Raw genomic sequence first — 27,310 nt, 5'->3', positions numbered from 1 at the left:
CACTCAAGTCTGTTGCCCTCAGGTAGCGACAAAGCGCTCGAACTGCTTTCCGGGCCAATGAGCTGTGAGGCCAGGCTCCCAAGATCTTCGCTTCCGTAAATGGCCTGTCATCCAGTCTATTCAAGGCACACTGGAGAGTCGCACGTTGATTATCGAAGCGAGAACAGTGGCACAGAAGGTGACTGATGGTCTCTTCACACAGGTACGTGCATGACCAGTGGGGTAGCAACAGGGGGGGCCGGGGGGCCGTGGGCCCCGGTTGCAAGGGGCCAGGGGGAGGGGGGGGTGTCATATACATCTGAAGACACCCCTCATTCCGCCGGCCACACCCGGGGCGGGGGGTGACAGAAGATCTAAGGGGCCCGGGTGCCAGACGACCTAGCTACGCCACTGTGCATGACGGAATTGACGGAAACCTGGAACGTTTGGTCAGAGCGAAGCGGTGTGTTTTTTGTTCCTCACGAAAAGAAGGAAATCCTGCTGATTAAGTAACTTTTCAGTGAAAACATCATTTTGGGGAGACCCCCCCCCCCTCCCTGTCTTCCGCGTTCTCTCGCAGCTCATCATTAGTGCTAATGAGCCGTGATTAACGCCAGGGCACCCATTATCATCACCTCCGCTCCTGTCATCACGTGTCATTTTCTGACTGGCCATCGCTTCATCGACCGGGCTTTAAAAGGTTCCTCTGCTCTCTTGTTAATTCTTCGGGACAGCTTTTGTTTCCCAGCTTTGAAGAAATGAATTTAACATTTTGTCTCTCTCTCTACCTCTCTCTCTCTTCCGCACGCCGGCGTAACGGTCCTCAGATTAGCATTTTCCAAGCCCAGCTTTCTCTCCGAGCTCTCCTGAGTTTAGTTGCAGTGTTTTCTTTTTTTCCTTTTGCTTTTATAAGCGTTACGTGCTGCAGCGTTAAGTGACAGCGGCAGCTCTCTGAATACGAGATTGTTTTCGTTTCATTTTTAAAGAGAGAGAGACAGAGGAAAGGGGAAAGGCAAGGAGGTTAACCAGAGAAAAAGATCCGGTTGGCTACCCTACACTGGGGAGAGAGGGGAGGGGGAGGTAAAGTGGTAACAAGTAACATTTTTAAAAATGCCCGTAAAGCGAAGGACAAGCAGAAGGAAGACGGGACGCGCGCGCCGACTACAACTGAACGTTCGCTGTACAAAAAAGAAAGAAAAATACAGCATGTAAATAAATAAGAAACAAGACAGCGCGCATGCGCCTCCCGGACCTCCCCATCGCTCCCTCCATCTTACGTGTCAGAAAAGGTAGGGCGACGAATGCAACTAAACCGCGATCAGTAGTTGCGTAGCCAGCATTTGAGGTTCACGATCGGCCGCTACTACCACGGACGTTCGGCTGATGGATATTTTCCCGCTCGGGTGGCGCACGCGCACTGTATTGCTAGGCGTTTACAGTACAGTGCGCGTCACTCTTGTGTAGAGCACGCTGCGGAGGCAGCCAGCGACGTCTAACGGTAGCTGCCAAAAAAGTAAGGGCGCCGTTCGCGCGCCCTACACGAGTGGTGACGTGCACCGTACGTGCTGTTCCTTTATTTTTTTTTTCACTGAACTCGTGACCGCTCTCGCAAAACTGGACAATCGCCCCTTTACAGAGGAAAAAGCTCTGGGACATTGGTCCAGACGGGCTTCGGCACTCAAGGCCTTAAGGGTTCTTTTGAAGTTTTTAGAGAACTGCGAATTGTGCGACCGCCTTTGAACGTTGTAGCGCGTAGTTTCGCGTTACTGTGTGAATTTTCGTTTTTCCATTTTTTTTCCTCTTCTTCTTTTTCTCCGTTTATTCCCTTTACCCCTTTCCCCAGCACAGGGTAGCCAGCCGGTACTTACACTGGCTAACCTCCCTGTCTTTCCTCTCCTTTGTCTCCTCTCCTCTCCTCTCCTCCACTGAACGGGGGATAGTCGACGCTTGTGTTCTGTTTTGCTTCTTTTTTCTTGTCCCTCGTGTTAAGCATGATTTTAAAAGTGATTCAGAGCCAGCCCGCCCAGTTACGAGCTTTCGGTACGCTCCTTCTCTTTCTTGGGTCTGGGCTTGTAGGTACGATTTGCCGTGTTCAGTGTCTGCGTGCGGGTGAAGTGTGAAAGTACGAAAAAAAGCTTGTCTTTATAACCATATAATTCTACACTCCTAAACACGCACGTCGCGAATTTTTTTCTTTTTTTTTTGCGTCCGCTATGGATTTCCGCGTTTGTGATCCGCATCGGGAGCGTTGCAGCAACAACGTTTTGCATATACGATGAAGGATTCGAGAACTTAAACGAACTTTTCAAATAGGGAAACTCGAGAAAGAGAAGGAGCCGTGAAGTGAACGGAGTTTACGGTGTTGGGCCTAAATTCATTTTATTATTATTTTATTTTTCTCCCTTCACACTGTGCTTAGGACAACATCGCGATTGCTGTACTCTCACTTTACTTGCTTACTTTTTTTTTCTTCGCGCGCCGTCGCCTCCTCGCTCTCTTTTCTTGGTGCTTGAACCGCCGCGCTGAGCCCGAGCCTTCTTTCTTTCACTCTCTCTCTAGTTCAGTCACTCTTTCTTTCTTTCTTTCCTTCTTTCTTTCTACCCACGCTCCGCACATTTGAGGTCATTAAACATAGTCTTTCCGTTGCCTGGCGCGCACGCTATTTTGTTTTGTTTGTTTCTCTAGTTTGAACTGTCAGCGGTTGCACGGCGCTGGCTTGAGGGATGGCCGTGTGGTGTCGTTGCGGCTAATTAGAGCCCCAATTTGAACAGCGACGGTGATACGCATCTCTCCCTCTCCGCCATTTTTTCTTCTCTTGTTACTTTTTACTACTCAGCCTCGGTGGTGCCAAGCGTACGCACCAACCCTGTAGAATTTTTCATCCACTCCGCTGACTCTGTCTCTCTTCGCGCGGTCTCGGTGCGTGTGTTCACATCTTCGTAATTACATTTATTATGTTTCTTTCTATTTTTCGAGACTCGCCGCCCGATTAACATCTAAGCATCATCTGACGGCCTTTCTACTGTTTATTGTAACTGATATTTTCTTCTTATTTCTAGCTTTCAGCCCCACTTTCCTCGCGAGGCTAAATTGTGATTAAAGAGTGAAGCCGCATTTCGACGCTGTTGCTGTTGTCGCCCGCGTCGTCCCTCTCGGTCATCAGAGTCCCAGTTTCTTGTTTGTTTGTTTGTTTGCATGTGTTGCCTTTTTTTAAGAACAGCACGGTGTGGAGAACGAACAAACAATTGTTTGTTGCACTTTTTCCTTTCCTCTCGTGAAGTGCTTTTTTTTTGGGGGGGGGGGGGCTGAATCTGTCCGAGCTTGCAAATGCGATGTCCCTGTGACAAAGCGGGCTAATTCACCCGCTAGGCTGATGCCGTGCCGCTCACAATGTTCGTACGCAACAGCCTTATCGCGACCAGCGCAAGCCGCGCGTGGCAAATTTGTTTTCATCAAGAAATGGACGTACGCGGAGGGGGAGAAAATGGGGCTGTCGGATGACGCAACATAGTGTGTACCCGCAACTGATTGTAAAACTTCGTCGCTAGGTGGCTCTAAGATTTCTAAAAGGTTGCGCTGGATGGATACGCTCAGTACTGCATAGCGCACTCACTCACTCACTCACTCACTCACTCACTCACTCACTCACTCACTCACTCACTCACTCACTCACTCACTCACTCACTCACTCACTCACTCACTCACTCACTCACTCACTCACTCACTCACTCACTCACTCACTCACTCACTCACTCACTCACTCACTCACTCACTCACTCACTCACTCACTCACTCACTCACTCACTCACTCACTCACTCACTCACTCACTCAGCAGCTGGTTGCTCTCCATTACGGTCGCAGTAGCGTTCACGTTAGATAACATTTCGTTACTTTTTTCCGGGTGCTTTCAGCGCTTTCGCTAACAGGCTGAAGTCCAAATGGCTGAAGTCTGAATCCCACATATAGTTCATAGGGACTGCTCACAGTGAAGCAGGCAGCTCGGACCTTTATATGTTGAAGTCATTGGAGAAAAATGTATAGCAGTAATCATTGAGACCCTTGCGAGAATTTCAATGAAAGAAATTAAAGTCTGGGATCTTACGTGCCAGTACCACGATATGATTAATAAGACACGCGGCATTGGCGAACTCGAGAATAATTTTCACCACCTGCGGTTCTATAACTCGCACGAGTGTTTTTTAGCATTTCGCCCCCATCGCAATGCGGCCGCGGTGGCCAGGATCGAACCTGCTACCTCGAGATTGGCAGTGCAACCCATACAAAAATGCTTCCTTACTTTCTTTAGAACTTTTATCAACTTCCTATCAACTTTAGTAACATCCTATTGACATTTACTTTTTAGTAACGTTTGTCAAAAGAAAGTTGGTTGCTTCTTTTCTAACTTCAGTATGTAAAAAGAAAGTTACTAGAAAGTTAAGACACACTATTTTAACTTTTTAGAAACACCATTCAATAGGAAGTCAATAAAAATAATTATGTTCTTAAAGTACATAACCCAAGTTACAAAACATGCATGAATATTATTAAATAAGGTTATAATTATTCAGTGAACATGGCTGGTGCAAGACAGTCTTGTTTCATGCACAGGTGTAAATTTCCTCAATTTTCAATCAACTTTCTAGTAACACTGGTTACTAGAAAGTTGTTAAAAATTATTTAGTGAAAAATGAACAGATAATATAATCTCAACTATAAATGAATATGCAAAGACTGGCTGCTTTAAATAAAATGCTTTTTTGCACAGTAACTGTTTTCCTAATTTTTAATCAACTTCCTAGTAACAGATGATAGTAGAATGTTCATAGAAAAAAAATTACTTCTAATACCGGACGCTAAGAGGAAATATGGTCGCACCAATTCAACATGAGGGCACGTATTCTTGAAAACACGACAGCTAGCGCCATGGGAAGCGTGTATATGAGCGGTGATCATGAATTCGTGCTCAGTAGGTGTCAAAGAAGTCCGTAGGCCATGCACCATTGCAAGCAGACGGAGCTGCACGGACGGCGCGCTGATCGGCTCGAGTTCGCCAACCAAAACGGGAGACACACGGTCCGATTCGGTGTCCGACCCGGCGTCCGACGCGCCGAAACGGCAGCCCGAATCGAGGTGTTTTGCCGTGCCGAAGCGCCGGATCGGACGTCCGGCGTGCGACAAACCGGGCAGATTTTCATCGTCCAACGGAGGCGGTGCTGGCTGGCCGGTTACTCGCAGTTTTTTTTTCTTTGCCTGCTGCAGTTTGTTTCCGACATGAAATAGTTACCAGTTCAGTAAAATTATCTCGAACGTGTGCCTGTTATTCAAACCAGCGCCTAGTACACTAGCACTAAGCTACTGGCGAGATCGGGAGCCGCGACGCGAGGGCATTTCGCGGGCAGACATCACACACCGACCGTCTGAGCGAGGCCGCTCGCTTCGCTTGCACGTTTGCCCTTCGCAACGACTGCGTCGAGTAAACCAATTGTAGTTAATTACGACCGACCTAATGTGTACAGTGTTAATTGTTTTGGCAAAAATAAGCACTCTTCGACGAGCTCGGGCTGGATCGCAAGCGCCGTCGGCCGCAGCGTCCGCCTAGCTATGCCTACCGGCCCTATCGCTGGCTTTAGTGGAGCCGTCAGTGGACAACGCGCCGTCGTGAAGTGTTCTGTCACTCGCAGGGGGATAATTTTATCGACAGTGTTCGCGTAAAGCGAAGCAGTGTTGTGCAGAGCTGTTGATATTGCGTTTCTCGACGTGGATATGAGCTCAAGCTGGGGAGCTGGATGTGGGCGGAGCTTACGCGCTGCTCAATCTTTCGGATGCACGCCATGCGCACATGTGCATGCACCGTGTGCCCCCCCCCCCCCCGAATCGCCGGAGCATGCAGCGCCGGACGTCGGATCAGACACCGAATCGTACCGCGTGTGTCTGTATAGCTCGCTCATGGTTCGGCTTAAGTCCCTGTATATTCTTTATAAATAAGGAAGCCTACCTAGACACTGTAAATCCAACGATTGGGGCCTAAATGCCTGTCCGCCTCCCAGCTACGGCTTCCTTTGAGTGACAAAGTCCGATCTCGGAGGCCGTGCTTTTGCAAGCTGCATGCACCTGAAGCAATTGCGAATCTTGAAGGCAACATCCGCTTCGTTTTTATTATATATAGATTTCCTTAAACTTCGTATCACAAAGTACAATATACCCTCTTTTGGACCCAAAAAATATATTAAGGGACCCTACGAAATGTTATTAGGAAAAAACACGCAATTTTTTTATTTACGATACATTTTTCTAAAAACCGCAGAGTGGCGCTACGGCAGTATTTGTTTGGTCGACACACCACGTTGGTTGTAGTGAATGCTCCTTGCATTTAGGTGGTATTTGAGTTATATTTTAGAAGTGCCTAGACAAAATGTGCTCCTTGTCGTGTGCAGTAACCATCCCAAACCCTCCGGACTCGTGTAACGCCATTAGTTCGCCGTGTGTTTCGAGCGATCCACCAGTGTCGACAGTGAGTGCCCTAGTACAGCGCCCGTCCGAGCTGCCTTTGTTCTGCCGAGCTGCCTGCCCGCGCTCTCGTGAAAAAGTCTGGTACTGGGGCTTCGAATCGTAGTGTATGGAAGACTGTTGAAGGTTGTGCTTTTGTGGAGCTGGAGTTCATCGCAAGTTCTACAGTGCTTGCGCCAGAGAAACGTCGGTGCCTCTGTACCTGTTAGACGAAGGAGCGTTTGCCAAGTCTTGAAAGGTAAGCAAGTTTGGCGCTTGCGCGCATTCTTGAAGCTTATGATTTACGTAATGAGCGTTGTGTAACTAGCTAGAGCAAAGCGCTTTCCTATCGTATGTTAGCCATGTTGCTGTGCACATTTAGCAAGCAATTTCACGAAAGCTTCCTCTGATGTTACAACGTACTTGCATTCTGCTACCCGCCTTGATTGCAATGCCTGAATGGGCACACAATTATGAAAACACATTGAAAGTTGGTGTTCGTTCGGTAGTTTCCTGGCAAGAAGTTATTCGCTATATAGGCATTCCCGCAAGTAAAGTACATGTGTAATGTATACGTCGATGTATCATGGGCTTTGCGCGTTGACACACGATTGCTATGTTTGACGCTTAAGCAGATAGAAGCTTGTATGAAGGTTTTTGTATGTATACAGTTCGGTTTGGAGGTCCGCGTCGCGAGAACCTGTGTGTATTGTTTATGTTCTTGAGTGTCTTCGCGTATTTGTCTTCTGTGTTAGAGCGGATATAGGCCGATATTACAATAACGAGGTTTATTTTTAATCTAGACATTTCAATCAAACGCCGGCCTTTAAGAAACACAGACCAACCAAATCTTAATAACGAGATGTCAGCTCTTGCAATCGTAGGTTACGGCAGTGCGTAATAATTTAAAGACTGCGATTTTGTAGCGTTACTTACCCCTCGATTCTATATCACTCTTCTCGCCCACCGCTAACGGCCGGCAGTTGCAGTACGTAGCACGGGCCGGGGCGTCGGTCAGACTACTAACGAATAGCGAAAAGGAATAGCATCGCTACAAAATCGCGGTCTTTAAATTATTACGCAAATTTTGTGCACAATGAGATGTTATAAACACACCTTGCATGTACATGAAAAAGAAGGTTTACAACAGAGACAACATATATGCATGGGCACATATATGTGTCAATAAAATACTCGAGCCTCTTTCTGCCTACAGAAAAAGAAGTTATGTCTCTTAGGGCATGGCTGCTTGCACTAATGAACCTCCAAGGGAGGGTTTTCTCTAATCCCTATTTTTGATATCTAAATGCTTATGTGACATGTACAAACTGCTTGCATCAATTTCTCATAGGGATGAGCTGTCTAAAATTTAATTTTCAGTAATCATTGCAATAATTAACTCCTTTCACCTGTCTTCTAATGACTAAAGTTCTATGCTTCTACCTTGACAAACCTTTTATGAAATTAGTTTGATGAGGCCCAATATAGAGGGCTTTCTAAATTGAAGGTATCAGTACCTATTAAAGACTATGCTAACTATGAAAATGCTGCTTGTGTATGTGGTTGATTCACTCTGTCAGACAAAGTCTTTACACCTAAGTGCAGTCAGTAAATTGAAAACAGCGTGTCTGCAAGGGGAAGTCAGAATTGTATTTGAAGACAATTGCATCTTGTTTGATAGTTCTCGAGCACTTGTGTGTCACTAATCGAGCACAGCTTGGCCCAATACTCGATGAGGCTTGAAGCTTTCAATGTCTGCTAATCACTAAAACAGCACCAGATCTCACTCTGTGTCAAGGGGTGGCACACATTTGCTTAGTGCTAGGCAGATGCATGTCTTTCTTTCGCATTGAAGTTCGCAGTACTTTCTAGTCTTACGTAAAAGTACACAGCTCAGTACAATGCATGTATGGTATACGTAAGGCTGCTTTGTTCTTTAAACCAAATCAACAAGAGCAGCTACTTCTGTTTTTGCAAACCTTACCCTATTTCCTAACCATTCCTTGATCATATGTGTATAAAATGAATCTGTGCTTGTTGTATTGTTTCACAGGTAGACATCGGTGGCGGTGTATATGTTGAAAAGGGCCTGCTGAAGAGGCTGTGCCTGGATGCTAACAACTCAGGCTTTCACTTCGCGGAGCGCCTCCTTAAAGCCCCTTTTTCAATAGAAGACATTGAAGGGAGGTCCTTCTTTGGGCGGCTGTCAAATGCCTTCCACAGAAGGATCCGTTGGATTCCAAGAAGGTCAACACCATACTAGGTGTGTGTGTCACAAAGAAGCATCTTAATATTCTTTGTGCAGTTTTCAACAAAACTCCTTTCATGGCAATTTCAGTGCTATCTTAGGGTATACTCCTTTCTTTCCTGCTAAAATAGCTATTAACCTGATTAAAATAGCATATTATAATGCAAGCTTTGCCACCATAACTAGAAAATTGTCATTACTGTTGGCATATGTATTTTTGTGATAGAGGCCCTGGTCATATGAATGCACTGATAATATAATATCCTTTCTTGTGGAAAGCTAACATGTTCAGTAACAAGCTCGCTTTGACAATGTCTGCCTGCACAGCAAAGGCATTTTCTAATCTTGCTGTAGAATGTCCATAATGCCTGTTCAACTGCTTACATGTTGCTTGTATCATTTCGTGGTTCTTAAGTGCAACACAAAAGTCAACTCTTTTATGTACCTGTGCCCAAGCAAAGCTGCAGCACAGTTCTGACTGGCACCTTGCCTTTCCTAAGATAATTCACACATGAAACTTCCGTGTACTGGTCACAATACGAATATCGAAGTTCATTAAACTGAAGTTGATTTACAGCTTTTGTTTGTAGATGACAATTGGTATGATAGAGCTTATGTGTCATGCATCTGTTGGTGTTACACACATCCATCACGCTCCCAGCTCTAATGCACTAATTCGGTCATTTCATGCATTTTAGGACTTTGCACAAAACAGGTGGAGATGTTTAGAGCTCACAGGGTTGAAAACTTGTGTCTTGTGCACTTCCTTTTTAAGAAACAGATGCATGGTGTGTTGCAATGTCACTGCAGCAAAACTAATATATTGCCTTTTTTCTTCTCTTTTCTAGACTACACAACGCAACATTTCAGCCTACTTTCAGGGCAGCTGGAGAACTCGTCCTCATTACTAGCCCGGGGATATTAAATGGATGTGTTCAAGCACAAATGTAAACCTGTCTTCTTCTGTTGCATGTCACACCTAGACACTTGGAAATCACTATTCGCCACAGACAGATAGTTGACAGGATGTTACTAGCAAGTCGTTAGAATATATAAAGGTGGTTAATAAATAGTCGCTGCACAGTTTTTAGGAAGTAAATAAAAATTTTATTCAGAGACAATGAAAGCTTATTTTTGCAATATATAATTGCAAAAGTAATTACCTCTGAATAAAATTTTATGTACTTCCTAAAAACTGTGAAGCGACTGTTTATTAACCACCTTTATATATCCTAACGACTTCCTACTAACATCCTGTCAACTATTTGTCTGTGGCGAATAGTCGACAGGATGTTACTAGCACGTTGTTAGGATGTATAAAGGTAGCCAATAAATAGTCGCTTCACAGTTGACACTTTCTACCGACATAAGATAATAAGCAGTCGATAAGAATTCTATCGACATTCTATGTCTATACTTTCAATTCAATATCGGTGGCCAATAGTCGGTAGGAGGTTACTAGGAAGTTGTTACGGTGTCTAAAGACGGTTTATAAAATGTTACTAAAAAATTTTTGTAAGGGAATGCCATAACGACTAATCTACCACGGCGGGAATCGCTGACATTTGTAAGATGATATTTTTGGGAGGAGGGGGGCATAGTTTCTTTGAGGAAGCACACTTGGGCCTTCTTTTTTGGGTTATTTGAGGCTGCATCTTTTTCTGTTTTTTTTTTCTGCTGATTGGAATGGCCAACAGCCCCACGTGCGACACGTCCAGCTGTGATGAGACGCTGGCACACATTATCTGTGTCTGCCCTGCGTTAGTGCCGAAAGGCAAGTAATGTGCACAGTGATTGACCATTTGGACAATAGTCCACTATCAGAACTAAAAGGTCTAGGCCACTGTTTCCAAAGAACCTCCGCGCAGAAGGCCTTGTTCGCGCTATTCAGATGGATAAGATTCCTGCGGTCTACGGGGCTTTACGATAAACTTTAAGAGCGCCGCCTCTACAACTGTAATATACGCTGTTTGTTCGTAGTCGTCTCTCTTTCTCTTTCTCTTTTTATCCCCCTACTCCCTCCCCGTGTAGGATAGGCAACCGGAACTTCCTACTTCCGTTTCTATGCATCCTTTCTCTCTCTCTCCCTCTCTTGGCGGAACGCATAGAGCTAAAGCAGCTAACGCGCCTGTGTTCTCATCCATAGCGTCGCATCATTTTTAAAGCATCCCTGTCGGATCGTTTCAGCATATTTAGGTTGCACACTCAAGCTGCTGTAGCGCCTCCTGGCCAGCGCTGGTTGCCCGTGGGTGAAGTGGACTCGTAGACAGCAGCAGATGACTATAATATCAGAACTCACAGATGATGATCATGCAGAAAGCATTCCTATGCCTATAGATAACCATTGAATGATACGATCTTGTAATACTATGGAGTCGGTCACTCCAGTCACTCCTCTTAGGTTTTCTTTCTTTCAGTTTTTTTTTGTTTCTAATAGCGACATAATTTGCGTTTAAAAAGCAGCGTTGTAAAGTTGAACCGCAGGGACGAGACCAGCTCATACAAAGCGCAAATTCGTTTGCACTTTGTGTACGTCCATATGGTCCCTGTCTCGTTGTTCTTAATCTCCAGTAGCCGCACTACGTAGTTACACGTTTCCGTTCTATGATGGATACTTGTCGTCCAGTTCTACGGCTGATCAGTCCATTCGATCGCAACGAACGCAACTTACGTGCGCACAGCGATGAGCACAACGCACGCGCTTACGTATCGTCCGAGAAGTGCTGCTGCAAGCTCCTCACCTTCCCGACGCGCGTCGTCAAGCGAGCGGCGAGCGCTTTAGCCGCTGACGTGCGATTTCCACGTTTCAGCAAAAGTCGCACCCCCCACTGCAACCGAGATGACGCGACAGAGTTGTGCACACAGACGCGCGCGGCGCTTCTCCCGCGCAAGCGAAACGATGCCTCGTCAAAGACGCTTTCGCCAGTTCCCGAGTTCGGGCGACGTTAGCGGCGTGCGCGCGCATTTGTCTGTCAACTTCAGCGCGCCCACACCGTCCGTTAGAGCGCCACTTCTGATGGCTTCTTTTCCGCAGGGGCGCGGGCGGCGCGAGCACAGCGGCAGACTCATGCATCGTTAAATATTCGCGAAGAATACTTCCCCTCACCGTGGGCCGGGGCCCCACCGTCGCGGTCATTTTGCAGTATGCGAAGCGGTGTCCGCCAAGAAGTCTCTCGAAGCTGCGCTAGCGTGGCCGCACCGCTCTTAACTGGCCTTTCTCGGATCCTTGAGTTAATTTTCACCCGCGGCCGCGCGGAATGCCGGATCCGTCGGAGCGAGCCAGCGTTTGTCGCAGGAAACGATCTTTGCGGTAGCCTAACCGGGTAGAGGGAGAGAGAGAGCCCTGTCGTTCGTGGTAAGCGCGACAGAGTGCCACGTGAGGGGACGCGAGCTCGTCTAAACTCCCTACGCCGGACGGTTGAAACGCAAATTCGTCGCGCCGAGTGCTGCCATCTCGGTGAATGGCGACGCTGCAGGTAAGAGTTTCGTCTCTTCTCGACGATGACCACCTAATGCGCTCGACCGGCCCCTGTCCTGCGCACGCTGTCGGGAAGTTAGCTTCCGTAGAGCGGCTATAGAGCGTGGCACAGGGTTGGCCGCACCGACGGTGAACACCGAAATGTCTCGTCACTTGGCGGACGGGGCTTGTGAGCACGTCGTTCGCGTGTTTGTGCGAGGGCGGACCGCGGGATCCGCGGGCGACTTGCTCGGAACCGCAAGAACTTTGTGTGAGTGCGTTCGCGCGCGAGAGTGTTTCTGCGTTAGAACTTTTCAGCGAGATGCTTGCTACCTCTCTGAAGTTCAAGTGAGTGAACGAGGAAGATTTTAAGCGTAACGTGAGCCAATTAGCACAAAAGCATTCTCATTACTTAGCCGCATTATTGACTACTGGCTACATAAGCTTAACAGCAGAGGGCTACAGTTATTGCACGTCACCGTGTTTTTAATCAATCTTTCGGAACTTCACGTACTTTCTAAGTTTGACTATCTATCTATCTATCTATCTATCTATCTATCTATCTATCTATCTATCTATCTATCTATCTATCTATCTATCTATCTATCTATCTATCTATCTATCTATCTATCTATCTATCTATCTATCTATCTATCTATCTATCTATCTATCTATCTATCTATCTATCTATCTATCTATCTATCTACCTACCTATCTATCTATCTATCTATCTATCTATCTATCTATCTATCTATCTATCTATCTATCTATCTATCTATCTATCTATCTATCTATCTATCTATCTATCTATCTATCTATCTATCTATCTATCTATCTATCTATCTATCTATCTATCTGTTTGTTTGCTTGTAGCTAACCGTTTTCTCGTCTACCAGTTTCACTGGGTAGTCAGTGGTCGGATCGTTGGCACGTCGGGCTGCTGTGCTGAGTTAATGGGGTTTGGAACCAACTATCGGACCAACTTCGGTCACTGAGTATGTGCTAACGTGCACATACGTGCCTCTCTTCAACGAACCTCTTTCACGCCGACATGGGTCAATGTAGATGTGGGACTGGCTAGCCACCGCTGTTCGAAGAAACTCTTTGACTCCGACTTTGAGCACTGGGTATGTACCACTCAGTCTGTGCTAGTCTTTAATAAACTCTCTGCTACCAACTTGTGTCATTAGCGTCTGCCAGTAGGTGTGTGCCGTTCTTCAATGAACGCCTTTGACGCCAACTTGGGTAGCTGTGCTTCTGGGAATGCGCCGCTCTACAATGGGAAAAAATATCCCTTAAATTTCTCCGATGCTGAGCACAATTGGACGCGATGCGTGAGCAGTCTGGGCCACAGATGCAATGGGCACGTGCTGCTCTTCAATGAACCTGTCGATAACTTGGGTCACTGAGTATACGCCACTCAGTATGCGGCAAGCGAGGGAACCATTCTGAGCGTTGCAGCTACCGACGCGCCGCGCTTGTTTCGGAGGCCACGCACAGACTTCTCGACAGCGCCATTAGATGGCGCCGCGTGTCCAGAAAAATAGCGCGGGAGAGGAGCTTGGTTGCCGCATGATGCGTTTCTCGGCGTTCGCACGCACCGACGCGCCACGCATTTCGGAGGCCAATTAGAGGCTTTGCGGCGGCAGTGCTAGATGGCGCCAAGTGTTCATAGGGAAGCGCGAAAGAGGAGTCCCGCTGCAGTACACGCCTGATCCAAAACTCGTTTTGACTGTGCCAATACGTTGTGTTTCTACATTGGCTCAACCACATTCGACAGTCGTCGTGAGATGAGTTCTGCCGCAATTTCTTCTTCAAACAGCAATCATCGCAGCCGTCATCCTCTTCTTCCTCCTTATCATCATGATCGTCATTAAAATCTGCAGCATGAATTGGCTGAATAACCCGTTCATTGCGCATGCTCTTCCGTTTAAACCCATCACACGTGTGCTGATAAGCAACTCACCGTGCCTACATAAACTCACGTGCTTCGTGCAATAAAGTTATTTTGCAAAAGCTGCTGTGTGTCCACATTCGTTATTGCGTCGCCATGTTAACCATACTAACCATACGGAGTTCCTTCGTACAATAAAGTTTATGCTTCTTCTTCACCATCCTGTTTAAGTCCACTGTAGGACGAAGGCCTCTCCCAGTTATTCCCTGTTATCCCTGTTCTTCGTGAACCGACTCGATCTAATAGGCACCGATTTCTTGAACTTATCACTTCACCTAAACCTCTGAAGGCTACGACTGCCTTTTCCGACCCTGAGCATCCATTTTGTGGCCCTATCCAACCACTGTTTGTAGGTTATACGTAAAAAAAAAGAAAAAGAAAACGGATGCGCACTGCTTAATGCCCCAAAACACCGCTCGACGCGATCGCCTATGCGCTGCGTTTTTGTGTTTCGCCATCGAGATCTTTCTCTTGTGTGTGTGTGTGTGTGTGTGTGTGTGTGTGTGTGTGTGTGTGTGTGTGTGTGTGTGTGTGTGTGTGTGTGTGTGTGTGTGTGTGTGTGTGTGTGTGTGTGTGTGCGTGCGTAAGTGCGTGTGCGTGTGCTTCCGCGTCTTTCACGCCTACAGCCCGCTCTCGGTAATGGCGCTAATTACAAGAGAACGGCTCGCAAAACTTTCAGCTCGGGCGCGTGGCGACTCCCTCGAGCTATAACTACTGTACCTGGCATTGTTCCCACTTTTCAGCTGCCTATATATGTATGTACGTACCCGAAGCCCTCGGTTTTTCGCCTGTCCCACAATTTACGCTTCACGTGGACGTCCCCTCGTCATCGCCTCGCACGGAGCCCCGCGCAACTCGCAACCAGGCTGCCGTTGGCGCAAGAACTTTTTTTCACCGCCCCGGCCACCCATTGTGTTGTATATAGACGGAACGCCGGCATTACCTCGAAGTGGTTTCTGGAGCTAAAACTCGCTTTCAGTTTATTTTCCCTACTTTTCTGTTCCATACCGCGCCGACCCAAATCGAGTTTCCCGCGTTCCCCGTCCCTCCCGGCTGTATACCGCATTGACTCGTGTAAAGCCCGCAGCATGCGCGTCTTACACGAGCAAGGCTCGTGGCTACTCGCTGAAGCCTCGAACTGCGGTCAGACTGCTATGCAGAATAGCGCAGCCACTTGCGTCCGACCATGAAAGCTTTTGTTCAAGTCGTCAGCTTCGCGCTGCCGTCGTAGTTTCAGGAACTCGCCTCAGTGGCGCCCACCGTAAGTGACGCGCAGATCTATTTTTCACTTCTAACATTCTCCCCGCCGCATATTTACTGTTTTCTTTGGCCTAAATCATTTCCCGTAGCTTGAATGTCACGGCATACGCGGTCACCAGCGGAACGAGCGCCCGAAAAACACTACGCAGCTAAACAACGCTCTGCAGCAAAGCCGATACCGTAGAATCGCGCTGGAAGCGTGACGCGCGATTCGGTGGAATACGCGGTGACGATCATGACGTCAAAGTTGCTCGAACGGCGCGTGATACCTACTACCATCTAGATGCGGCTTGCAGAAATCAGTAAGTGTTCACGCTCCAAATGGGGAATGGGGGGTCTTAAAACGAGTAAACACGGTAATATACTACTACACACGCGGCGAAAACGCGCGAACTCGCAAGTTTTTCCTGATGAGTTGGCACTCACACCACCCTTTCGCTCGGCCACTCAGCTCGGCTCGCGCGATACCGCGGTAGTCGGTCTCTTGGGGCGTGCTCGAGGTTTTCATTATTTATTTTTTTCTGCCGCGCCAAAGACGCACCCTGTGGAGAGCGCGCGTGCCCGTGCGCGGCATAGACCGGGCGAACTATCGCTGAATTTGCATGAATACTAATTTCGCTGCCCGGGCGTTGCAAAACACGACTGCGTGGTGGGAGAAAAAAAAAAGCGAGGGTGGGGGCGCACTTTGAGAGCCGCACTTACCGCATCCTGCGTCCGGGTGTCTCCAGTCTCTCTCTCTCTCTCTCTCTCTCTTTCTCTCTCTCTCTCTCTCTCTCTCCTTTTTTTCCCTACTTTTTGTTTACGGTACTGCGAAACTGCGCTTCATCTGACAATGTATTTTCTTCACTATTAAATTTCGCATTTGTTTTTGTGCATGACGGCTTCTCTGTGCATCGTAAATCACTTGTCTTCTTCTACGTCGGTGTGAGAAACGCGGTCTGCAGTTTTACATGTTCCTGCGTCAGGTTATAGGGCATGGGCTGGTTTAGTGTAGAGTCTGGCGTGCTAACAGTCAACGAGTTGTGAGAAAGACAGTTGGTGAATGGCTTCGGATTGTACCATTTTGAAGTCGCCGTAAATAAATCGAATCGAGGGTCTCGTTGTTCCTAAAAAAAAAAAAAAGCTTTTTGACTTCTTTAGCGTCTTAATTTATTACACAGCGGTTACAATGCTATTAGTCGCTACTTTTGTTGCATACGGGTTCCGCTGTGCATTATTTTTCATTTACAGGGCGTCGATATTCTTCTGGAACGTTTGCACCAGCCACTGCTTATGGGAGACGGCTTCGCCCCGTTTGCGGCTAAAACCGTGGCAAATACATCTTTACAGGCCGCCCACACGGCCGCTTTATTTGTATTGCAACTAAGAGCTTTTTACGCGGCCGTATACCTGGTTTGCCGTACCGTAGTTCGCCTCGCGCCTCATATCATTTGCACTAACTGTTCGCATAATTTGTATGTGCGGTCGTTCCAGAGGCACTTTCAAGCATTAGCGGTACGCAAATGCTTCATGCCACGCTTCTTTCAAAACGTTTATCGTTATAAACGTTTGCCTCTCAAACTCGGGTGTGAGTGAATTTGTCTCACGTTTATTCGGTGCTCACTGTGCCTGCTATAGTTTCTTCCGTTTGTTATTGCATTTGGTATTCGTAAAAAAAAAAAGAATAAAGAGCACATTGGCGGACTCCAAGCCGGGGACGAATTCTGCGACGAGCATTTTCGCCGATAGTACCGCCGTCAAGCGCGGGCTGATTGGCTGGTTGAGCACTACGTCACGTGAAGGCGACAGTATCGCCTCAGGGATCTTCGCAGGATACGTGCTCTGTTTCCGCTACTGGATGCGCAGCACCCTGAGATAGTTTTTTCTTTTCTTTTTTTATGCGAGAGGGTTTGGGGGGGGGGCATGTCAAATTGTAAAAGAGGTTTTATTCTTTTACACGACACAGATTACAAAATGTATTTACTTAGGTGGCTGACGTACGTGGCGGTAGACACCGTCGAGGAGTAGTCCACATATGGCGGTAATCGATCACGTGACGGTGATAGGCCAGTCGGCAGCCCGTAAGCGAAGGTAAGAGGGTCGATGTACTTGCCAAGTTACCGAGGGTTGGGGGCGTGGCGCCCTTTTTGATTGCATGGATGATTATTGGCTACGTTATATCGAGAGGAACGTGCTGCCTTAGATTTTTTTTTTTTGTGGTCACGAAATCGCGGGTAAATGAATCGTAATGCAGCGAGCTTACCTGAACGGCAATATATTTCATTTGCGCGATTTCACGGCAGGCTCAAGATTCCGCACCACATTATAGAATAGGTAGACACAGTAACTGTAGGGGTTGCTGTGCTCGCATGCCTGTATCAGTGGCCGAGTATGCTGTCCTACCTACCGCGTTCGCTTAATTACTTCCATAAGGTGCACCATACACTTGCGTTAGCACGTAGCTGTTACTTGTTCATTCGACCTTATCAGCGTTACATTTACCACTTAAGTGGCGCTTGCGCTGTGCGTTTCCTTCATGAAGTTGTCGTCAGGGCTTAGAGCCCGCAAAGAAAGCGTCATCGTTTACCTCACACCGTGGGATGGTGTTGATCTGTCACACTTCGAACCGATCTGCCGCGAATCTCGTCTAAAACTCGCAGTAAGTATTCATGACGTCACCATCTGAAGTTTCCTCGCGACAAAAAAAAAAAAAAAAAAGCGGCATCCTTGTTGCATCTTTTGGCTGCGTTCTCTCGAGCCTTTCTCCGACGAGCATGCGTTCGTTCATTACGCGCGCTGGGAGAGGAATTTTCCCGACATCGCGTAAAACTATGCGCGGGCTGCCCTGAGGCTCGCTTTTGCAGTGTCTTACGAAAGTGCACTCTGCCAAAGAGAACAGTGCGCGCGCTCGCGTGTCTCGAGAGGGCGTTGAAGGTGCTCCATCTACCGGCATAGAGTGACGTCTTGCTTTCGTTTCCTCGCATCCTTCTGCGCGCTTCTGCTAGCTTCCACGTCGTCGTGGGGAGGACGTACTTTCACGCGTCTTTCTTTCTTTTCTTTTCTTTTCTGTTTTTTTTAGTGTGACTCGGCTGCGCGTGTCGTTGTCGTCGGCGGCGGCGTTGTTGTCGTCGCCCTGGCTGGCGCGATATTAACATTAATTAGGAACTTTATAAAGTAATTACGGCCGGGTGCCATACGGCTTCGGACAGTCGCCTGCTTCGCCGCGGCGCCCGCTCCTTTTCTTCCCCCTTCCCTTCTTACTCCTTTACTCTGCGGAGTTGCGACTGCCACTCCGGTGGTGCTGATTAATTAAATTAGTTGGTCACATGGCGCGGTAATTGACTAGTATAATGGAGTTGCCATTCCTGTGAGATTAAAACTTGATTACTGAAGAGGTGGCAGAGGGAGGCGCGTTCTTGGGGAGACGCATCGGCGTGGACCCACTTTTTTGTTCGCCCTCGAGGTTGAAAGAGAGAGAGACAGAGAGAGAGAGAGGGGGGGAACTGGCTCGCGAACGCACAGTCTCGAGCAGAAAGGGTTGCGTTAAAGAAAAAAAAAAGATAACGTAAGTAAGCTTGGCGTTGCAATTAAAAATTGTCGTGTTTAGCTGTACCTCTTCATGCTCGCTACGCGTGTTCGTTCTGCGGCTACGCCTGTAGCTGCCTTCGTTGAGTTGTTCCTGCGCCTGTGTAGCCTTGGCGTTGTGCTTACTTCGGGTTGTCGTTGCGCCCCGCCGGCTTCGTAGCAACGGCTCACTTGTTGTAGCAGCCCATCACCTTGTTGAGCGAGATGCGGGAACTGAGACCTCGCGGCTCATCTGCGCACAAGGATTCGAAGGTGCCACCGCGTTCCGTATCAGGGGGCCTGTTTGATCGCATTTCGCCGCGTGATACTCCTGCGCTCATGTGTTTCGGGAAGCTCCTTCCTCCTTGCCTTGTTTATATAGGGCAGCCAATAGAACACTTTTCCGGTTTCCCTCCTTGTACTCAAACTAGCGCGAAGGCAACTATGTGTAGCCAATCTTCAGTTTTCGAAGAGTGAAATTCTCCCTCCCCCCCCCCCCCCCCCCCGCTCACGCACACACACACTAAAGAACGAAAGAAATGAAGCAATGATGAAAGGAAGGAAGAGAGAAGGGAGGGAAAAAACAGGAAGAAAGAATAATCGCTTTCTTCCCTCTCTACTTTGCTTTGCTGGGAAATGTATGCAGCGCGCGTTTCTAATAGAGGGTAGCCGCATTCATCATCATCAGTAGCAGCATCCTATGTTTAAGTCCACTACAGGTCGAAGGCCTCTCCTAGTGATCGCCAATTTCCGTGTCTTGCGCTAACTGATTCCAACTTACGCTTGCAAATTTCCTAATTTCATCACCCCACCTAATTTTCTGCTGTCATCGGCTGCGCTTCCCTTCTTTTGGCACCCATTCTGCAACTCCAATTGTCCACAGGTTATCTGCCCTACAGATTACATGGCCTGTGCAGCTCCATTTTTCCCCTAGAATATCGGCTATCCGCGTTTGCTCTCTGCCTGTCTCTTAATGTTACGCCTAACATTTTTCGTTCTATCGCTCTTTGCGTGGTCCTTAAGTTGTTCTCGAGGTTCTCTCTCAACCTCCAAGTTTCTTCCCCATATGTTAGCACCGCTAGGATGCAATGATTGTGCACTTTTCCTTTCAACGACAGTGGTAGGCTCCCAGTCAGGATTTGGTAATGCCTGCCGTATGCACCCTAACTAATTTTTATTCCTCTATTAATTTCCTTCTGATGGTGAGGGTCGCCTGTGTGTAATTGACCTATATAAACATGCTCCTGTACATACTCTAGGGGCTAACTGGCGATCATGAATTCTTGTTTCCTTGCAAAGATATTCAACGTTAGCTTTGCATTCTGCATGTTAATCTTCAGTCCTACTCTTGGACTTTCTTGGTTAAGATCCTCAATAATTTATTGCAGTCCATCTCCAGTGTTACTGAATAGGGCAATGTTATCTAGAATAGGGCAAGATATTCGCCGTTGATCCTCGCTCCTAAACATACCCAGTCTAATAGCTTGAATAATTCTTCTAAGCGTGCAGTTAATAGCATTGGAGAGATTGTGTTTCCTTCCATGACCCCTTTCCTGACAAGTAATTTTCTGCTTTTCTTGTGGAGAACCAAGGTAGCTGTGGAACCTTTGTAGATATTTTCCATGATATTCACGTATGCGTCCCGCACTCCTTGATTACGCATTGACTCTATGACTGATAGTATCTCTACTGAATCAAATGCCTTTTCATAATCTATGAAAGCACGTAGCTTGATTGTACTCTGAAGATTGCTAAATTACCTTATTGATGACATGGATGTGATCTATTGGCGACGCATTCGCGCAGACGGTAGGCACATTGGCTGCCGTTAAAATTTTTTTTCCCCGAATACCACGTTCCGAAAACTGTTCTTGTTTGTGACCGGTGGGCTGAGATACACACCAAATTCTCCCCTTTTCACTAAGAACTCCCCGACATTCCGGAGTGCGGTAAACGAACTTTGAACTCTCTCGCTCTCCCCTCACCTCGCTTTTAGGCAGATTCTCTTGCGGCTCCTCTCCAGCTTCTTCCTCGGCCTCGATAACCCGTTCGTACATAACTTCCGCCGTGAGTTAAATTTTAAAATGACTTAAATTACCGTTATGTGTCGTAGAGTTCCGATTAGGGAGATGCTGCTCGAGCTTCCCGCAGTCCAATGGACACTGACACGTTGTCACTGCGAGTTCGTTTGGTGCTCAGTATTCAACTGCACGTTGTATTGAAGTTGTATTGTTCAGGGCTGGGTGGCGCATACGCTGAACGTGCCCACGTGACACATATTCCTCCCGTCGCCGCCGACTGTCGCGCCAGACTGGCAGGGCGCCGAACACCAACTGCGAAGTGGCAAGCCTTGTCTTTAGTGCGTCCCAATAACGGGGGCCGGCCACTGACGACAATAAAACTGACGCTTCGCCTTTACAGACTATGTGTGGACCTCTTTACGACTGTGTATCCCGTTTGGGCGGAAGTTTTTTGGCAGCCGACGAAGCGAAGCGCGTCGTGCTCCTTAGCATATTTAGGCGAAGGCGCATTTTGAGGCGCAAGAGAGGCAAGATTACTCAGCGAAAAAGGGTCCCCGCTTTTCTCTCTGTGGTCTCTTTTTTTGCGTTTTTCAAACGCGAGAAGGAAGCCGTCGTTAAACACTACCCGCCCTCTCGTGTGGAGCTTCGCGGCGTGAGGTAGGTTACGTCAACCCGACACACTTTTCTGCCCCTGCACACGCGCATGCACACGCACACGCGCACGCACGCACGCACGCACGCACACACACACACACACACACACACACACACACACACACACACACACACACACACACGCTCTCTCTCTCTCTCTCTCACCTACTAGGACTACATGCACACACACGCACGCACACACACCTGCCGAAAGGGTAAGCCCGGGATTCCGTTTTTCAGCTTTAATTAATTACGCCTATTAGAACGCTTTCTTTATTTTGTGTTTGCGCTAAGCCGTCATTGAGGAGGTGTGCTGGCGTCGTACCCGTATTTTCGAGACCACGAGTATAGGTGGCGCTACCAACCACGGCACAATTGGCAGAAAAAAAAAAAAAAAACAGCAGCGAAGCTATTGATACGACCGGATCCGTTACAGACATAGGTAGCCCGTACAAAATGCAGAAGTTACGAGGAAGTAAAAAAAAAATGTAATTAAGGAGATGCATACAGAAATGCTATAATGAGAAGCTTGTATAGCATAACTGATCAACTGAAGCAAGCTAGGTGTCTGTTTTTCGCCGCTCCGTTTCAAAGGGGATTCCAATAAATCATCATCTTCAATAAATATTTGGCTTTAGACGGTACCTGATGTACTCTAAATCGATGTGATCGAGGTACGTGTCGCAACATAGCCTCAAGAATGACCGTCAGCTTGGTTTTTTTAGAGAACGGAAAGTAACGCAAGTCCTGCAGGTGAGCGCGATTCTGTCTATGTGTGATTTCGAAACGGGGCCCGTCTGTCCGACGTGAAGTAAGATTAATGACCAAAGGCGAACGCGCAGTAAATCATGCATTTTTGCATGTTCTCGCTAAATGCCGAGACATTTGCTCAGACTATGTTTTCCTTCATTTTTCTTTTGTTCCTCTTCGTTTTTGGCTCTCTGGGCGAACTTTCGTTCCGAATTGAAGGGGCACCGTCCGACTTACGTATCTAGCGAACTCGATCAATGCTTGGTTTTTTTTTTCCGCTCGCCATCATCTCACGGGCAACCGCGGAGCTCACGTATACATACGGGCATCGCCGAGTTCATATAGGTTACCCAATCGTCGATTCGTTTCCGCCGTTCTAGCAATGTTCTTTCAATGCCAAACACGCCGAAATGAGAAAAGAAAGTTAATAAATCAAGTAAAAAAAAAAAAGGACAGCGCGGTACTCCGCCAGGCGGAAAACGGTTTTCACGTGCGCGCACGCTTATTGACTTTGCGTCCAGTGCAAACAAAACTGGCATTTGAAGAGCGGCGTTTTATTTCCCTCTTTATTTCGGGTGCCAGCAAGAACGTCACTGCGGCACCGTATTTCGTTTTTTATTATTATTAATATCTCGTTTTTATTTTCTGGTGCCGCCGTTCTAGAATGGTAATAAGAGCATCCTGCTCAGCGCGATGGCCATGTGAAAACTGGCTAAGAAAGAAAGAAAGAAAGAGAAAAAAAAAAAGACGCTAAAAAATAGAGGTGTAATGCGGAACGTAAATGCAACATAAGCGCGTGTCTATATGGGGCGCTCGCGTGGCCGGCCTTTTCATTTCATCTTTGAGCCCCTCCAGCGACGCACGGCCGAAGGCTGCGAGAAACAAAAAAAAAAAAAAAAAAAAGAAAAAAAGAAAAGGAAAATGAAGAATCCCGCCCGACGACCCGCAAACATGGGCCTCGAATGGACACGAGGTTTAGCGGAAGGTAAATTAAATTTACATAACCCGCGGACGATGTGTTTCGCTCAAGTTGCTTCGCATGTAGCGCGCTTTCGCGCGCGTTTTCATATTGGCTCCTATTTTTTTTACTTATATTTGTCTCATCGTGCGGTCGCAAAACGCTCGCTTCAAGAGGCTGGTAAAAAATAATGTAAAAATAAGCGGCTCTGCCTTGCGTACAAATAGTGTCTTACGGAAGGACCGGGCGCGCGTATGTGTGTGTATTTGCGAGAGTAAAGTGGATTCCCTGGCGTCATGAATTGCAAAGGAAGCGTTTGTAACGATTTTCAAGCGTGCTAGCAGTTCTCTCTCTCTCTCTCTCTCTCTCTCTCTCTCTCTCTCTCTCTCTCTGTGTGTGTGTGTGTGTGTGTGTGTGTGTGTGTGTGTGTGTGTGTGTGTGTGTGTGTGTGTGTGTGTGTGTGTGTGTGTGTTCTTTCCAGCGCATCTGCTCGTAGCCAAGGCTTTCGTTCAGGCTTACTTTCTCCGCTCCGCTTTGTCTTTCCTTTTCTCTCTCTCTCTCTCTCTCTCTCTCTCGCTGTCTCTCCCTCTCTCTTGCAAATCGATGTTGTGCTTATTTACCTGAAATGTCAAATACTGCTTCGCTTGTGGACGTTCAATTCTTTCTGTTTACGTGGTTCATTTCACGTGGAGCGACACTCGTTCTTTTTTTCTCTCTCCTTTTTTCTTTTTTTTTTACGTTCGTGGCAACCGCATTACCGGTTGCAAATTCGGCTTTCTTCTTACGCGCGCATTTTATCATATCGCTTAGACGGAGCGATGCCCGCAGCTTCCTGCACAAGGTGACATGTGTGTATGGTGTTACCTCTGTACCTACTCCTGCCGTTATTTCCGCCTATCTGCATTCGTCTATGGGGAAATGCCGATAAAACACTGGATAAAGCAGGCGCGTTCTCAAATCGCGAAGTGGTTCTCGCGAGGCAGCTCTCTCCTGCTTAACGTCGTCGCCGTGGACGCCGTTTAGCATTGTATACAAAACAGCGTCCGGAAATGTCGGCCCTGGCCAACCCGCTCACAGCTCCTCCCCCCCCCCCCCCCCCGATGTGTTTATTCCTGTGCGTTATTCGTCGTTTTTCGCGTGTTGCTTGAGATAATGGAAAAAGTACAAACGCGAATCGAAGCCTATATGTCCACTCCAAAAGATGGAGGGCCCACTCACTTCCGATGCATGAAAGAAAAAAAAGCCTATCTCGTGAGAGCAAATAAACATTGACGTTTCGTTGGGCGAACGGGGTGACACGTGCGGAGAAGCCGCTTTCAATTTTCCGTTCCGTGGACTGCACGCAGCCCGGCTGTACGCGACGCGTACCGCGAAGAACGTGCCCTTCTTTCTCGGCTGTTTGTGTCGCCTTGGCGAAGCGCAAATGCGCATTTTTCCTGTCCGCACTGTGCATTGCCATTGCGTGTGGCAAGCCGTGTTTCGCCATTGAGCCAGGCCTCTCGCATACATGTAGGTCCGGTTGAATGTCGGCCCATGCCGTGGCCGAAAGTAGGTCATGTCGTGAAATGGCGTTTCGATGATTGACTTCGGGGCATCGTTCGCCCTGGTCTTGGATTTCAAGTGACTATGACTGTGGCTAGAGGAGTTCACTGTCTGAACTCCTCTAGCCACAGTCATAGTCACTTTGAAAAGGAATTTATGCATTCCGTTTGCACTTGTTCTTTAAGCCTGTTGTTTGTTATTAACGCCTCCGACATGTGCCATCAGGCAATGCTTTTCTTGGGATAGGTCCTTCTGTGTTATGTGTCTAATCACCCAGAAATAAATTCGAGAAATAAAGTAAAAAATACATGAAGATGTGTGCAGAAATCGTGGAGGTAATAGGTGTAATTTTCTGAGTGGCTGATAGAAGGTGCCGCCGAACCGCGCCGTTGTTATTTCCGGATATTTCACCAAAAACGCGTTGTATGTGGGCCATGCAACAGTACAGGTTTTTCTGTGGCCCAGAAAGCAGTATGAACTGACGACCTCGAGCAAGTGCATCCGACGGTTGTGGACTCTGGTAACCTCTTCTGTGACGTCAGCACCGACTGATCCGCCGAAAGCGGCAGGGAGGGAGGAGGTCACGCGGAGCTTGCGTCAACTCGTCCGTTTTCGGCGCGGGCTGTTCAAATTCGGGAGCAGCGGCGGGACCGTCTGCGGCAGTTTTCCACGCAAAGAGTCTGGCGGCAACGCAGGAAGCTACGATCGACTTATAGACGAAATAACGTATCGATCTAGCTCGGGCCAATAATTTACCTCCGGTGTCTGCCTTAAGCGCGTCGCGGGGAACAGTGCGCCCGCCGCATGTGCGAGGCTCCCCCATCTTCCCTCTCGTCGTCTCCTCCGCCCTCGCGCTCGCTGTCAGTGTGCATCTTCATCCCGAGCAGGATGCGCCACGCCGTGCCTCTCGTCCGCTTAAACTTCCGCGCGCGAAGAGAGGGGTAGGGAGGGGGCGGGGCTGCCTTTAGCGTCGGACCGTTCGCGGGTTGGGCCCCCTTCCTTTTAAAATACTCTTTAATTAGCCGCCGGGACTCCCGTGCTGCCCGCGTGCCCCCTAATCCACTTTTGCCGCGCGCCGGGACCTTTTCAGCAACGGAACGCGCCCGCCCTCCGTGGAATGCCACTTGCCGAGAGCGGCTGCTGCGTTTCGTTTGCGCTCGCTCTCCTTGTTTTCTTGCCCTGCTTGCAGGATGCCCCCGGCTTCCTCTCGCCGGTAAACACCCTGCTCTTGCCTTTTCCTTGCCACTTACGCTCGTGAGTTTCACTTTGTCGCCTGGAATTCCATTGTTTCTTTTCTTTCTCAGTTCTTGGCTGATTCGCAGGGTCCCTTCTGCGCATTGCACTGTGTGAGCTGTACTCCAAATTTGATTTTCTATTTTTTTTTTTGCGCTCTTAATTTGCTTGCTAGCCTGCGTGATACGGTTACTTAAGCGAATCCTTTTAGTGCAGGGTCTCCCAGTCTTCATGCGCTCGTTGGATGCCTTCAAATTATTCTTTTTTCTGTCTTCTTTTTTTTTCTCGTACGTGGCTGTTTAATTAGTGTACGCGCCAGAACATTTTCTAATATGATTGCTTTCGTTCCGGCGCAGACTACTTTTGTATGCCATTCAGTAATGTTGCATTCTTTTGTGCGGCTCTAGGAACGCGTACCTACGGGCAAGAAACAAATGAACGTGCAAATCTCTCACTCTTTCTCTTGCTGAGTCATGCTCTCCATGATTTGTCGTAGCAGACAATACGTTCGACAAGAGCAAATTGGAAGTCAAAATCTCGAGGCAGAGATATCGAAAACGCGCCGTGGAAAAAGAGATGTGAAACAGGTTAGGTGTTGTCCCATACAAGTCTGGTGGTCGTTTCGATTACATTGATCCATCTTTGTCAAGATCTCGACGAAGACAACTTTCTGAATCGAGTGGGCCTCGCTTCGGTGTTCTCTCGTGCGTTTTTATTTATTTCTTGCAAAGACCACTTATTTTAACCACGACAGTGGTTACACTGGCATATATAACAAGCGGATATATATATATATATATATTCGCACCTAGTGTATTCGTAAGGTTTGCTCTATTCTTGCAGAGTCCGGCACTTTCACACTTCTTTACTTTCGCTGGGACAAGTTATTTCCTGTCGATACTGGGAAAACATGCGGTACGCCTACTTCAACGCTGCCTGTTTCAACACCCATAACTTGAAAGGACGTAAGTTTGGGCATGTTTGTATTCCATTTTAGCCTTTAGTGCGGAAAAGACGCAGGGACGCTTTAGGCAAACGTAGACAAAGGGCTCGTCTACGTCAGTCTAAACTGTCCCTGTGCATTTTGTGTGCCAAAAGGCAGAACCCAGAACTTCCCTACTCAGGCAGTGTCGAAATTCGAACGAGTTAGATGAACAGGGAATATGGTGACTATTAGAATCGACTTTGTTCGCCTGTCAAACGACCGAGTGTGAAACGTCCCTT

General features: G+C 47.7%; 1 protein-coding gene and 1 long non-coding RNA gene across 3 annotated transcripts in view; both read left to right on the top strand.

Moving 5' to 3' along the window:
- LOC142560412 (uncharacterized) overlaps nucleotides 1-27,310 on the top strand; it is a 398,440-nt gene that overhangs the window by 276,355 nt on the left and 94,775 nt on the right. The window lies entirely within an intron of this gene.
- LOC142559515 (uncharacterized) lies at nucleotides 6,296-9,731 on the top strand. Its single transcript, XR_012823141.1, has 3 exons — nucleotides 6,296-6,725; nucleotides 8,520-8,729; nucleotides 9,563-9,731. It is a non-coding gene; the product is annotated as an uncharacterized LOC142559515 (long non-coding RNA).

Source organism: Dermacentor variabilis, chromosome 10 (assembly GCF_050947875.1).
Source record: "Dermacentor variabilis isolate Ectoservices chromosome 10, ASM5094787v1, whole genome shotgun sequence".
In the NCBI taxonomy this organism is placed as follows: Eukaryota; Metazoa; Arthropoda; class Arachnida; order Ixodida; family Ixodidae; genus Dermacentor; species Dermacentor variabilis.
Note: the sequence above shows the minus strand (reverse complement) of the source record. Positions and strands in the feature narration are given on the sequence as shown.